At 35.4% G+C, this 13,444-nt stretch overlaps 1 protein-coding gene and 1 pseudogene across 7 annotated transcripts in view; one reads left to right on the top strand and one right to left on the bottom strand.

The window, feature by feature from the left end:
• Window positions 1-13,444, top strand: part of TANK (TRAF family member associated NFKB activator) — a 94,837-nt gene that overhangs the window by 62,913 nt on the left and 18,480 nt on the right. The gene's annotated exons all lie outside the window — the stretch shown is intronic.
• On the bottom strand, window positions 10,845-11,385 carry LOC131493846 (large ribosomal subunit protein eL43-like; annotated as a pseudogene).

Below are 13,444 nucleotides of genomic sequence, written 5' to 3'. Positions count from 1 at the left end.
AAGAAATGAGAAATTGGATTCCACAGACTTACTGAATTATTCAGTCAGTATTCTATCGAATTTGGGTGGGCGAGAGCAAGGGAGAAGGTGGAGGAGATTTTTTTCACTCCTACCATTGCTTCAAAAAGCAACATTCAAATGCTGGCACATAACACATGTGCTTCTTTGTTTTGTTCTCCTGCGGTAGATCCACCACTGGAATTCTAAACAAATTGTAGATGTACACAAACAAATGACTTACATATTTCAAATAGAAGCACTATTTCCAGGTAAAATAAAGGCTTAGGGTTCATGTTTCCTAGTATCCTCTTTTCTATATCACAAAGAAATAAAACATTTAACTAAGGTAGGTAGTAAGGCACAGATGATTCTGGATTAGAAAATAACATCCTAGTTTGTTCTTCAATTTCCTGTGCTTAATTTTTTAAAAAATCTACCTAACCAGTTCGGCAAAAGTCTTCACTGAAACAATATAAGAAGGAACGTTCCATATCTCTGCAAGGAGACATGTATAAGGATGTTGGTTAGAAACAAATTAAACATCCATCAGTGGCAGAGCAGTACACCTTTACAGGAAACACTTTAGAAAAATTAAAATTTTTCTAAAATTTTGTTCTAAAAACCAAACATTTATATATTCGTATGCCTAGATTTCAGAAACAGTATTGAACAAAAAGTGGAAATTACAAAATGATAAAATGGGAATGACTTATGTAAATTTTTTCAGATATAAAATATTATGACACTGTTTCTAAAAACACAAGTATGTAGTAAAAGTATAAAAACATGGACAAGAACGTTCCACAACTTTCTTGGAAAAATGATCACCTCCATAGTTGGGGAGAGAAGAGTCTCTGATTCTGGGAAGGAAATAAAATGAAAGATCAGTTGTATCTATAACTTTTCTTTTTTTAAAGAAAACTACTGAAGTGAAATGTTAACACTTGTTAAGTCAAGGTACTAGATACATAGATGTGTATTATTTTCCATGTTTTTATGAATCCTTGAAATGTGTGTTTAAAAAGGAATTTTTTAATGAGTTAGGTTTTAGAAGGATGAAATAGCTTTTCAATAAAATAAGATTTCCTAACTAATGAGGACTCTTAACATCCACAAGACCAATTAAGTCAAGATGCTATATTTATTTCTTTTCTTCTAAATATGGTAGAAGATTTTAGCTTTGTGTGCCAAGGTTATTCATTTATCGATCCCATAACTAAGACTGTTGTAATTTGTTTTTATTTAACATGAAATATGAGAAACCCAGTTTAAATACTTTTCTATATATAAAAATTTATATAATTTATAAAATTATATAAAATATATATATAAAAAATAGAATGAGAAGTTCTCTAATGTATCTCCCCTTTCATTTTTTAAAAATCAATCTTGTTTTTTTATTTGAATCATTCAGCTCTCTTCACCCTCACTCCAATTTCCATTTATCTAAAAATGCTGATAAACACAAGAAACTCTGGCACTGGAATATGTTTCAGTTTATTTTGCAAAAGACAAAATTCAGAAACAGTGATTCTGACTTCTTAGATACAATTTTATGATTGGGTCTATTATAGTGCATTATAAAATAATTGAATTACTGTGAAATGGCAGCACATAAACTTAGTGCTTAAGTAAACAGTATTTACATTCCATTTTCATGTTTTGGGGACTTCTTTCTTTTACTTAAAAAATTTTTTTTTAGTATTTATTTTTGAGAGAGAGAGACAGTGTGAGCAGGGAAGGGGCAGAGAGAAAGGGAGACACAGCATCTGAAGCAGGCTCCAGGCTCTGAGCTGCCAGCACAGAGCCTGGTGCAGGGCTTGAACTCAGGAACTACAAGATCATGACCTGAGCCGAAGTTGGTTGCTTAACCAACTGAGCCACCCAGGTGCCCCTTGTTTTGAAGACTTTGAAATGTGATTATTTACCATCAATTTTTAATCAAAATTCCTACATATATTCCAGTTATAACATTTCTTTGAAGATAATAAAATATCTCTAGCTCAAAATATACAGAAGGCATTTTTGAAAATATTAATCTTGGTTAGAACAAACAGGATGGTGTAAAAGGCTCTTAGATATGTTAGTAATTTCATTTATTTTATATTTGGGTAATTTGTCATTGTTTATGAAAGGTTTAGGGTTTATTTTTCAGTCAGTAAGTGTTCAGTGGGAACCTTCCTCTGAATTATTTTTTAAATTACATTCGTTTTATTTTTATAAGATGTCTTTTGTCTATAAAATATATACTATCTGGATATCTGGCTTACATTAAGTGTAAGTAATAGAAATTATGTCAGAGATGGCTTATTTCCAAAGAATTAATAATGTTGCACAATTGTAACTTTATTTGTAAACAGACAATAGAGGAAAAAATAAAGTGAGAAATATAAATCTAGTGAGTTCTCTTAATGATCTTTACTAATAGGGGAAACATTTATGTGACAGCTACATATTTAATACTTGGAATAGCTCATCAACTCAGTCTTCTTATACTGTAACTATTTAATAAAAATAAAATTAACTCTTATATTTCCGGTTTCTTATCATTATCTAGAGTCAAAGTGCTAAATGAGCACTAAATATGCAACAGATTAAAAGGAAGAAATATATTCCAAAAGAAGGAAGGAATTGGATTTATTGAATATTTGAGAGCTGGCTGTATATTGTAAAAAAAAAATAGGCCTTATTTAGAAAAATACTGGCCAATTAAGCAGTTGAAACTCAATTCAGTTTTAGTTAATACAAGTGAAATCCTTTCCTAAAGAATTTTGATTTTGGATGTATCAGGGTTTTTCCAAAATGAAAAATTGCATATTGGTTGTCAGTTGCAGCTTTGTAAAAGTGTGCATGTACGTGTAGAAACTGAAAGGCAGCATGTGCAAATGGCTAAGAGAATGGTACAATTCACTTTTTTTCTGTTTCCAATATAATTTTATGTAATTAGTCTTTTTAAAAACTAAACAATTTCTAGAAATCACGTTCCCAATCAGTTGGCCTAGCCTCTGTAAAGAATAAGTTAATAGAAATGCTTTGAACCAATAACACAAGGAAGCTACTGCTAACCGCTCACAGTCCTTTCCTCCTTCTGTTTGGTGAGTTGTTTGAGGATTTGTTTTCTTTTGACTATTTATTTTGTTCAGGATTTGGTTAGGATATTTGACAGCAACAAATGACATTATGGCATTATGGCAAATGATGTGGCTTTCTTGTTGCTCTCTTCTCTTGGATCTCTTACTTTCTTACTTTGAGGAAATAATGCCATAATGCCAGGCTGCCCTGGAAAATGAAACAAAAAGCAGAGGAAAAGGGTATTTGAGGGGAAAAAAGCCCTTTTAGAAAATTTTATTTGAGAAACATGAAATTTGTAGATCGGCCTCTGTTCATGGTACTCCTCCACAAAGAACATGCAAGAATTCTTCGACTTCTAAAAGGACATAAGGAAGTCACGACAGCAGAGCTTGTATAATTGGGTAACCCTTAATACTCTGCTTTAGTTTAGAGACATTAGAGAAAAAGTACTCAGTTTAGTGGAAAACCTGAATTTCACTTCTCATATACCACCATAGTTTGCACAGTCTTTCTTGAGGAGATACGGTTTTGGCAAAGGGGTCATTGCGTTATCTATCATACAACAAAGTACCCCGAATTTTATGCCCAAACTTAACAACTTAAAACAACAAATATTTATTATTTCAGTTTCTGTGGGTCAGAAATTTGGAAGTGACTTAGCTGGGTAGTTCTGGTTCAAGATCTTATTTGACTGAAGTTAGGATGTGGACAAGGGCTTCAGTCATCTGAAGGCTTGGCGTGGTTGGAGGATCCACATCCAAGATGGCTCACTCAAATGACTGTTGGCAGGAGACATCTCCATGGCCTTTTCTCACAACCTGGCCAATAATTTCCTCAAAGTAAGAGAGTAAGAGACCCAAGAGAAGAGAGCAACAAGAAAGCCACAGTGCTTTACATGACCTAGTTTCTAAAAATCACATACCTTTACTTCCACTTTATTCTGCTCATTAGAAATAAGTCACAAAGTGCTTCAGAGGCAAGGAAATACGCTCCTCTTCTTGAAAGGAGGAGTACCAGAGATTTTGTACATGTATTTTAAAAGCATCACGGGATGGTAGATTGTGACATACAAAGAGGGTACCATAGATCAGGTTGTGGTCTGTAGTATTTGATTTATATGATAAATACTAATGAAAAGTCAAGGACCTTGGCAGAATTTAATAGTAAATTCAGCTTCCTGAATCCTATCAGTGTTAATCTCAGAAGAAACAAATATCATAGCTTCTCATCTTAACAATTTGAAAAATTCTGGGGCGCCTGAGTGGCTCAGTCTGTTAAGCGTCCGACTTTGGCTCAGGTCATGATCTCGCAGTTTGTGGATTCGAGCCCCACGTTGGGCTCTGTGCTGACAGCTCAGAGCCTGGAGCCTGCTTCAGATTCAGTGTCTCATCCTCTCTCTGCCCCTCCCATGCTCATGCTCTGTCTCTCTTTGTCTCTCAATAATAAATAAATGTTAAAAAAATTAAAAAAAAAAACAATTTCAAAAATTCTGACGTGAATGTAGACTTTCCAGAGAACAGCTGAGCAGTGTTTTAGAGAACCAAGAAACTATTGCCTGTTGTTACGTTTTCTTTTTTTATAACCAGTTTTGAAAATTGAAAATATTTATATGTAGAAAATCAACACAAAAATGCACACACTTATTCTTGACAAAACTATCTCTTGTTTATAGAACACCATTGTCAGACACAGTAGCATATGTCATGAGAGCAGTTATTTAAATAACAAATTGTGTTTCTTAATGTAGATATAAATTGGCATTGTTTAATTCACTTTTTTAAAAACTAGGATTGTAATATCCTGGATCATTTTTAAGATCTTGGAAATAAGAGATTTTTATAATACTGCTTCTGAGAAGCACTTCAGTTGCCAAACTGCATACTGTTCTAGGTGTCCAGGGTTTGACAAAAATTGTTTGCCCTCATCTTTCTATCCTACAGTATTTTTTTGGAAGTTACACAAGAGTCTAGATAAAATGTTGGGATGCAAGAAAATGTATAAGGAGTGATGATATTGAATACATAGAAGAATTTGGTGATACTGGTAAATTTTCTTTGCTCACTCGTCCAGTGACTGAACTGCTATGTACCTGACACTGCCAGCCGCTGGAAGAACAAAGAAATATTGTCGATGCTGGCTTAAAGTTTTGATTTAATAACCAAAATCAACGTTACTGAATATTATAAGCTCATTTCAGAGTCTAGGATCCAGGATACAAAGTGTAATACGAGTTTATTTGAACTTCTGTTTTTTAACATAGAGATCATATGTCCAAAGAGCTGATTTTCTGCTTTGTTTCTGATTTTATGTATGTATTTCTCATTTGTTCTTTATACGTCTTTTTTCATCTGAGTTACATGCTTTAAGCAAAAGTGTAAAAATACAAAGAATGCAGTTATTACGGAAAGATGCCAGTTAGACAGTTGGTCCATCCCTCATGTCGCCATTCTTGTGATTAGATCGGTAGATAGACGGTAGCATCAAGGAGCAGCAAAGATTTTGTGGGTTTTGAAGAGTAAAACAGTGATGTAGCCGTGGAGCTGCCATCAGTGCTAACATTAAGGAAATGAGATGTGCTGTACCTGGTAATTCTAGTGAATATAGAGGCTCTGACATGTTTGAAGAAAGCTGATGTCTAAAAATTCACTTGTCAATCACTTAGACAAGAAGTATTTGTTGAACTCCTATTTGCCTAGTCTTGCTAGTCATTGACAGGAGTACAAAAAAAGAATGAGACATGATCCGTCTCTAACTTTAAGGAGCCATGTAGTCTGATTGGAGAAACAGATTTGGACCCCAAAGCAATTAGCAAACATTGTAAGTCAATGTGAAGTCTTAATTATATGATAAAATGAAATGCTAGTTATAATTTTATGGTACAGATAAAACATATAGGACCTTAATTTAAAAATAAAATTCCCAGTGAGCTAAAAGGTAGGCTTGAGCAGGGGATCAACATTTAGTTCAAGGAGAGAAAAGAAAACATATTCTTATGTGCCTATGTTTTGGTACTGTGTACATAGGTATGAAAACCTAATTTTCTGCAAGATTTTAATGGGAAAAGAATAATTTCTAGATACGAGCTCAGATTATTCAAGACCACTTTGGAGAACATTATGTAAACTGAATCTGGGTGCCTGGGTGGCTTAGTCAGTAAAGTGTGTAACTTTTGATCTTAGGGTCATGAGTTCATGCCCCACACTGGGTGCAGGGTTACATACATACATACATGCATACATACATAACTGAAAGGTAAAACTGACGATTTTGAAAGATCAATTTCATTTACTATAAGCTTTTTTTTTTTAAGTTTATTTATTTATTTTGAGAGAGAGCACACACAAAGAGAGGAGGGACAGAGAGAGACAGGGAGACAGAGAATCCCAAGCAGGTCCCATGCTGTCAGCGCAGAGTCCAACATGGGGCTCGAATTCACAAACTGTGAGATCATGACCTGAGCCCAAATCAAGAGTCAGACACTTACCTGACTATAGTAGGTGCCCCTACTATAACCCTTTTAAAATGACATAATCATGGCTTCAGAAGACAGAATGCTCCCTACTATTTTGTTACCTTATTCTGTGGATGGTCCTTGAGAGGCATTGGTGTGTTCCTCCAGTTGTTATGCATGACAGTTTCAACAGACAGTGTATGAACTTTAATGCTGCTTTACTTTCTGAACTTTTGTAACTTATAAAACTGGCCTCACAAGTCTAGGTCTTAGATGGTATCCCCATCCTTGCAGTGTTCATTTGTCATATACTATGGATTTCAGATGCAGCTCCCACTTAGGGATCTATATCTGAGTTTAGGCCCCCTATAGTTTCTCCCTTTTTTTTTTTAATGTTTATTTATTTTGAGAGAGAGTGCACACACAAGCTTGCACAAGTGCGGGGGAGGGACAAAAGAGGGAGAGAATCCCAAGCAGGCTCCATGCTGTCAGCGCAGAGATGCAAGGCTTGATCTCACAAACCCATGAGATCGTGACCTGAGCTGAGATCAGGAGTCAGATGCTTAATCAACTGAGCCACCCAGGTGCCCCAGCTTCTCCTTTTTTCTATTGCAGGTCTTTTCAACTATGTTTGTTGGCCAACTTGCCATATATTGTCCAAGTACCTGGTTTTATAAGCATTATAAAAGCTTTATAATAGACTGTCGTATTATGAATACCTTGCCACACGTTTCTGTCAATGCATATAGCAGTTTTTGTGAAAGTGTAGCTGATAAAGCCTTTCATCTGTAATTTTGAATACTGCTCTAACAACAAAACCATAATATGAAACCAGTTAAGTTTTGCACAAAGAGTTCTTACAATAGAACTTGCATACTGTTTCCCCCTTCCTTTAGCAGTTTACTATCTTCAACCATTAATAATTTGTGTTTTTTTAATCCAGAAGGTATATAGGAACCTTTTCAGCTTTTTCTTCTCTTATTTGTTCATGTGGATGTAGTTCTATTCAAATACCTTATTTTACTTTACAGATATTTGTTACATAAGCAGACACTACTATATTTAGAAATGTTTATTTTAGTCCATTAAAAACTGTAAAACCAATCTGTATCATGTACCAAACTGATTTAAAATATACATATTTATTGGGAAAAAATAGACTGTCATATACAGGTATATGATAAATATTTTTTCATCATTTGAATGAAAGTTAGAAATTAGGCCATTAGTCAAGATATGTAACCATCAAGTGATTTCTGTGGGAAAAGTCAAATTTGGTTACATTGTCTAAACACTACCTTTTCTAAGAGAGGAACTTGAAATAAATTCACTTAATGTTCATTACTCAACTTTGTTAAAAAAATGACTATATTTTAATGCTCAAGCTTCTCTTTTTATCATCTTTTATTAGATAAAAATAGGGATGTACCCTCTATACAATGGCACATGCCAGCCTAAGCTGAGGCTTATGTAGTATTGGAGAAATGTATGTGAGCACCTCTTCTCAGTCACAGCAAATGTCCTATTCCCCCTAAGTTGTTTCTAGAGACTGGATTGAATATACCTTCTTTCAAAGTATTACATTTCTGTATTACTCCTCTTTGGAGACTGGCTTTTGTTTATAGATTATCTGGTAGAATAATAATTAGAAGGCAGAAAAATCCTCTTGAGTCAGCTCATTCATCAAAGTTCAGAGTTTTTTCCCAAAGTGTTATAATAAATATATCACAGATTTTAAGAAACAAAATATATATATATTAATATCCCAAACATTTCACTATTTTGAATATTTCAATATATTGAAACTTCTGTTGCAGTTTTGATTGTTTCCAAATCTGAGTTATTAATCCATCCTAACCCTTTCCGGGTCTGGGTCTCTTTTTTAATTCAATACATCATTTTAGAGTTTTTGTTTTTATAATACTGGAAATAATTTTTAAGGGGAGAAAAAAATGAGAAGTGGCATATCACTTCTTAAATTCTCTTCTCAGGCTTCTAAGCAGATTTGATTATTTCTGGTATGGTTTTTCTCCCCTCATTTCCCCCTATTAAGCTCTTCCTCGCATTTCCCATTTTTCTTTTCTCTACTCTTCTCCAGAGCCCACAAAACAAGAGTTAGTATATTCTGTTCAGCCCTGATTTCTCTTGACCCAGGCATGAAAGTCTATTCTCTCAGCCTCAGTAGGTTAGGACTAGCCCCCCAAAACAATCTAGTTTCTCTCATATTATTATCTGTCATCCTAATTTCAAAATCCGTTTTGAAGATATTTGTTTTTCAACATTATAAAATGCTTCTGCATTGGACCTGGTGTGATTTGTTGTGTTTTTTTATTGTTTTGGTTTTTTTGGTTGAATTATCTGAAGAAAATCTAGCTTCATATAGATATGTAGTTAGGAAAGAGAATAATATTTTAATAACCTTTTTAGAAATTGTGGCTGTTCTCCTTTGATACTATACCAAAATTCAGTAAGTAGTAGTTTAAGTGTCAATTGCAATATAAAAGCTGAAACCAATGAACTTTTTTTTTTTTTTAATGTTTATTTATTTTTGAGACAGAGAGAGACAGAGTGCAAGTGGGGGAGGGGCAGAGAGAGAGGGAGACACAGAATCTGAAACAGGCTCCAGGCTCTGAGCGGTCAGCACAGAGCCCGACGCGGGGCTCGAACCCACGGACTGTGAGATCATGACCTGAGCCGAAGTCGGACGCTCAACCGACTGAGCCACCCAGGCGCCCCAAACTTTTCTACTGCATTAAAAGCCAGAGGTCTATCTTGTCTATCTTTAGATCTGTCTTTTACCTATATGATTTTGTAGCATCATAAATCGGTCATTTGAAAAATACTGGTTCACTGTGCTATGCAGATCTTCCAAATGTTGACTTATGATATTTAAAAATCACATTTAACATCATCACTGATCTCATCATAAAAGTCTTTTTAAGTATTGGGCAATTGTCAAGCTTACTATAAGGGGTACACAGTTCCCAAGATTTTCATTTTCACTTTCTAAAATTTTTTTTCATGGACAACAAATCTTGTCAGTTTTCTATAAAGTGAGAGGCTAACTTCATTTGCTTTTGAGAATGTCTGAATAACCATAGCATGCATGTCAGTCATTCTTTCAAGTGAAAATGGTGTTCCATTAAAAAAGTGACTAGTTCAGCTTGCAACTCTCAAACAGTTGAACCAGTGCTTTTCCCCAAGACAACCCTTGTAGTTTGGTATGAGATAGAAGTCCTTTGTGTGTATTTCCTATTTTGTGTCACACAGTATTTAAAAGCTATTAACTTGGGATCAAAATTTAATAAAATTAATAATTTTTACTATCTCATCAAGGAGACATTTCAGGACCCCAAGTATTTTTTTTTTTTTTTTTACTGAGTATGTGGCATTAAAGAGAACGGTAACTCCAGTTTTGTGTCATGGCCTTGATATGTTCAGGCACTAGCAGTTTTACTCACCATTGCTTTTGCATCATCAATATAAATATCAAAAGAGTAAAAAAAACAAATAACATCTAATAGTACTGTGATAATAGTTGACGCCATATATGTCAGGGTCAGGGATTTGATTTTACGCTACCCACAAGCTAGTAAGTTAGCCAGTTACTGCTTCAGAGATGCTGTAATAAGACACAAGGCTCTTGAATCAGAAAAAAATCTTTGTTATACACAGCACATAAGCAGCAAGAGCATTATTATTTGTGTTGGTCCCTCCAGGAAAGAGGGAAGGGTAACGTGGTAAGACCCAGATGGATGCCTACATATGTAATGGGTTGCATTAAAAGTAAGGAACACTGAGCTTGGGAGATGGGTCATTTTACAGCAAGCAGTAAGTAGCATGCTCATTGTCCAAGAGAGACATTAGCTTTCATGTTTGCCCTCTGCAAACACAGTCCTCAGAAATATCCCAGGTAAAGAACAATCAGAGCCTTATATTCTTGGCATACACAGCAAAAATGTAGGGACACTCAGGGCCCAGGTAGATTTCTTTCCCAAAGGTAGATCCCTTGAAAGAATCTCAGGACTTCCAGGGATCCTAGACCTTATTTTGAGAACCACTGTTTTACTAGATTATAATTTTCTGTTAGAAAAATATTGCCTTTTTCTCAGTAAGTTACTTACTTTTCCTTCTATTGAAAAAACATCATACTTTAAGAATACTCTTAACATCCCCTCAGGAACCCTTATTTATGTATGGAAGTCATACTGCTTGTTCATCATTTTCACATTTATTAGGTAACTAATTGTTTTACATCTTTATACTTTATTTTGTTGTTGTTGTTACATAAAGTACCCATTTATTATAGGCTAACAATGTTTCAAATGGTGGAGCTTCTACCGGTCTTCCAACTCCTTAGTCTTTTGATGGCTGACTTTCCTGTAATGGCAGAAGTGATGTTGGTCCAAACACCACCAGCTACCGTTTTTATGTAAGAACCACAGTGCCAGATCCCCACAGCTCATCTTTTCATCTTGGTTTTGCCACGGAAGGAGCACGTGTATTTGGCATGCTGGTTTATTTCAGTCTAATTCACCATTTTCCCAAGGGAGGCACCATAACGTGTCCCATATTTACCGGTGATTCCGACCTTGGTGTGTTTAGCTATGTCACTGCAAACTAGGTCTGAGCCCAGAGAGCTACATCTTTATACATTAAGTCATGATATCTGTAAACTGCTCCCAGTTACTTAGCTATACCTAATATATTAAGTCTGGAGCAAACTGAATTTTGACTCTCATCTGTTAAAAGATAGTGTGGTACCTGGTACATTTCCTGAAGTGTTCCACAGAACCCCAGACCTGTAAAGTGCTGCATACTGTGTACTCTTTCTGATGAATTTTAAAGACATAAGAATGCATTATAGGATCTGAAATCAGCAGTAAGAAAACCACTTCACTTCATTTAACCGCAGAATCTCTAGCTAGCATTTTTCCCAATATTGTATTTTAACAACTTCTTACCAGATTTGTAGTCACCTTTGAGGTATTTCTAGAATTTGGTGGGGGAGAGGCAGGGAAGGCTCACCCAATTTTTCATTTGTACCTAATGTGTTATACTCTCTGAACTCTGCTGCTTACTTGCTATGTTATGAAACCTGATGTTTTCTCTGAAAAAAAATTTTTTCTATCAAAGATGGGTGTCTTTTATTTTCTCTCTCCCATTTTGTCAGCAGTGGTGTGATTTTTGTATTCCAACTCAGTTTTCCTCTGAGTAATTCCATAACGGCCATATTGAATGGGTTTACTCAGTTTTTCTATCCCTAATTGCTCTTCACTATTTAACATTAAGGACAGTGTGTTTCCCTACACATTGCATCCACATAATGTTGCTCACTGACTTGTCCATATTCCCCAGAAGTGTCATTTGAAATTAACTTATGCTGGATGGCCAAATAGCCATGATAACTCTTGCTTTCCTTCTTGCTGTAGCTGTTTAAACATTCTCTCCTCCTCTTTTTCCATGCTGCAGCCTTGGAGTCCCAAGTCCTACCCCTAGCTCTTGCTTCGCCTCTTGTCCTAAGGACAAAGTGGTAATAACTTTTTTTCAAAAGCTGAATCTAAAACTCTCTCCTTCCTACTTTTTTGATAAATGTCTATTCTTTTTTGACATAAGAAAGATAATAGATCTTGACACTTTATTGCCCTTTGTCAGACCTACAGTTTTGTTTTGGATTTTGCTATGTCAGGAAAGCCTTACCTCACTTTCTTTAAGATTTTATCTTGCCCTAAGATTTTTGATGCTAAGGAGAACAGCCTTATATTAAAAAAAAAAAAAAAAAAAAAAGGAAAATGAAGATTAGAAATAGGAACTATATTTGAGGAAAAGGTAATTAGGTTAGGTTTTAAAACTCTGTCTACAGTAGATAACAGAACAAGTGAAAATCCATTGGCTCAAAAGAGATGAGAGTGGTTATCAAGAGAGAGGGTAGGCCTGAAAACACAGACTGTAGGAAATGAATACTCAATAGAATTGACATGAGAATGAATGATAAGAAAAGTATATAATGAGAGAAGAACAGTGTACCCATGTCTGAACCCTAGAGAATGCCCACATTTATGGCCTAGGAAGAGAAGCCAATGAAAATATCAAACTTTAAGTAGAAAACCTAAATAGCATGTTATACTGGTAGCCAAAAAATGTTTCAAGGAGGAGGATATGGTCAGTAGTGTGAAATACTGTCAAATGAGCAGTGAACAAAATGAAAGTTTTAAGAGAAGCCATTGGATTAGTGATGAAGACATCTCTGGAAAACCATGGTAAATCTCAGAAGAATGAAGGGATTAAAAACAAACAAACCCTGAGTTTGCTAGTTGGAGCTTCTGTTATAGAAGAATGAGTAGTTAACCATCCCTCTACAAATAACAGTATTAACTCTAGCAACATATACAAGAACAACTCCCTGAGAAACTGGACACTGAACTTTGCATATTTTAGAGAGGAGTCAAAATGTGGAGCAAGTAATCAGTTCAGAGTAAATTCCCAGTTTTCTATAGTTTTGTCCTGAGAATGGCCATAGTTGCAGTGGCTGAAATTCCAATAGAAAGCCCACCATCCTTCAGGCTGGAAGAATCAGGAAAGAGAATGAGTTCAGAAGAAGCATAGCCACCAGGGAGAGGGAAGGAGCCCCAAAGAGGAGAGAGCCAGAGAAGGAAGGAGAACCGTAAGCTCTGTGTTTAGATTCAGCTCAAGTTTCTGGCTGTTCCCAGAGCCCATGGATGTGCTGGGCAAATAAAGCAGTTTGCAGCTAAAGCTTAAAAAGGACTGATCTGAAATCTGAACTACCCTTCTTGAAAGGAGTGACAGTTTGGAATCTAAGCCTAACCAAGTGCCTGCAAAAACGAAATCATCACCACTTTTGGCACCATGTAGCATAATGTCTCCGCAACGTATTCAGTGTTCAGGGTACAGTCCAAAATT

The sequence above is a fragment of the Neofelis nebulosa genome, chromosome 2, assembly GCF_028018385.1.
Source record: "Neofelis nebulosa isolate mNeoNeb1 chromosome 2, mNeoNeb1.pri, whole genome shotgun sequence".
Lineage (NCBI taxonomy): Eukaryota > Metazoa > Chordata > Mammalia > Carnivora > Felidae > Neofelis > Neofelis nebulosa.
Note: the sequence above shows the minus strand (reverse complement) of the source record. Positions and strands in the feature narration are given on the sequence as shown.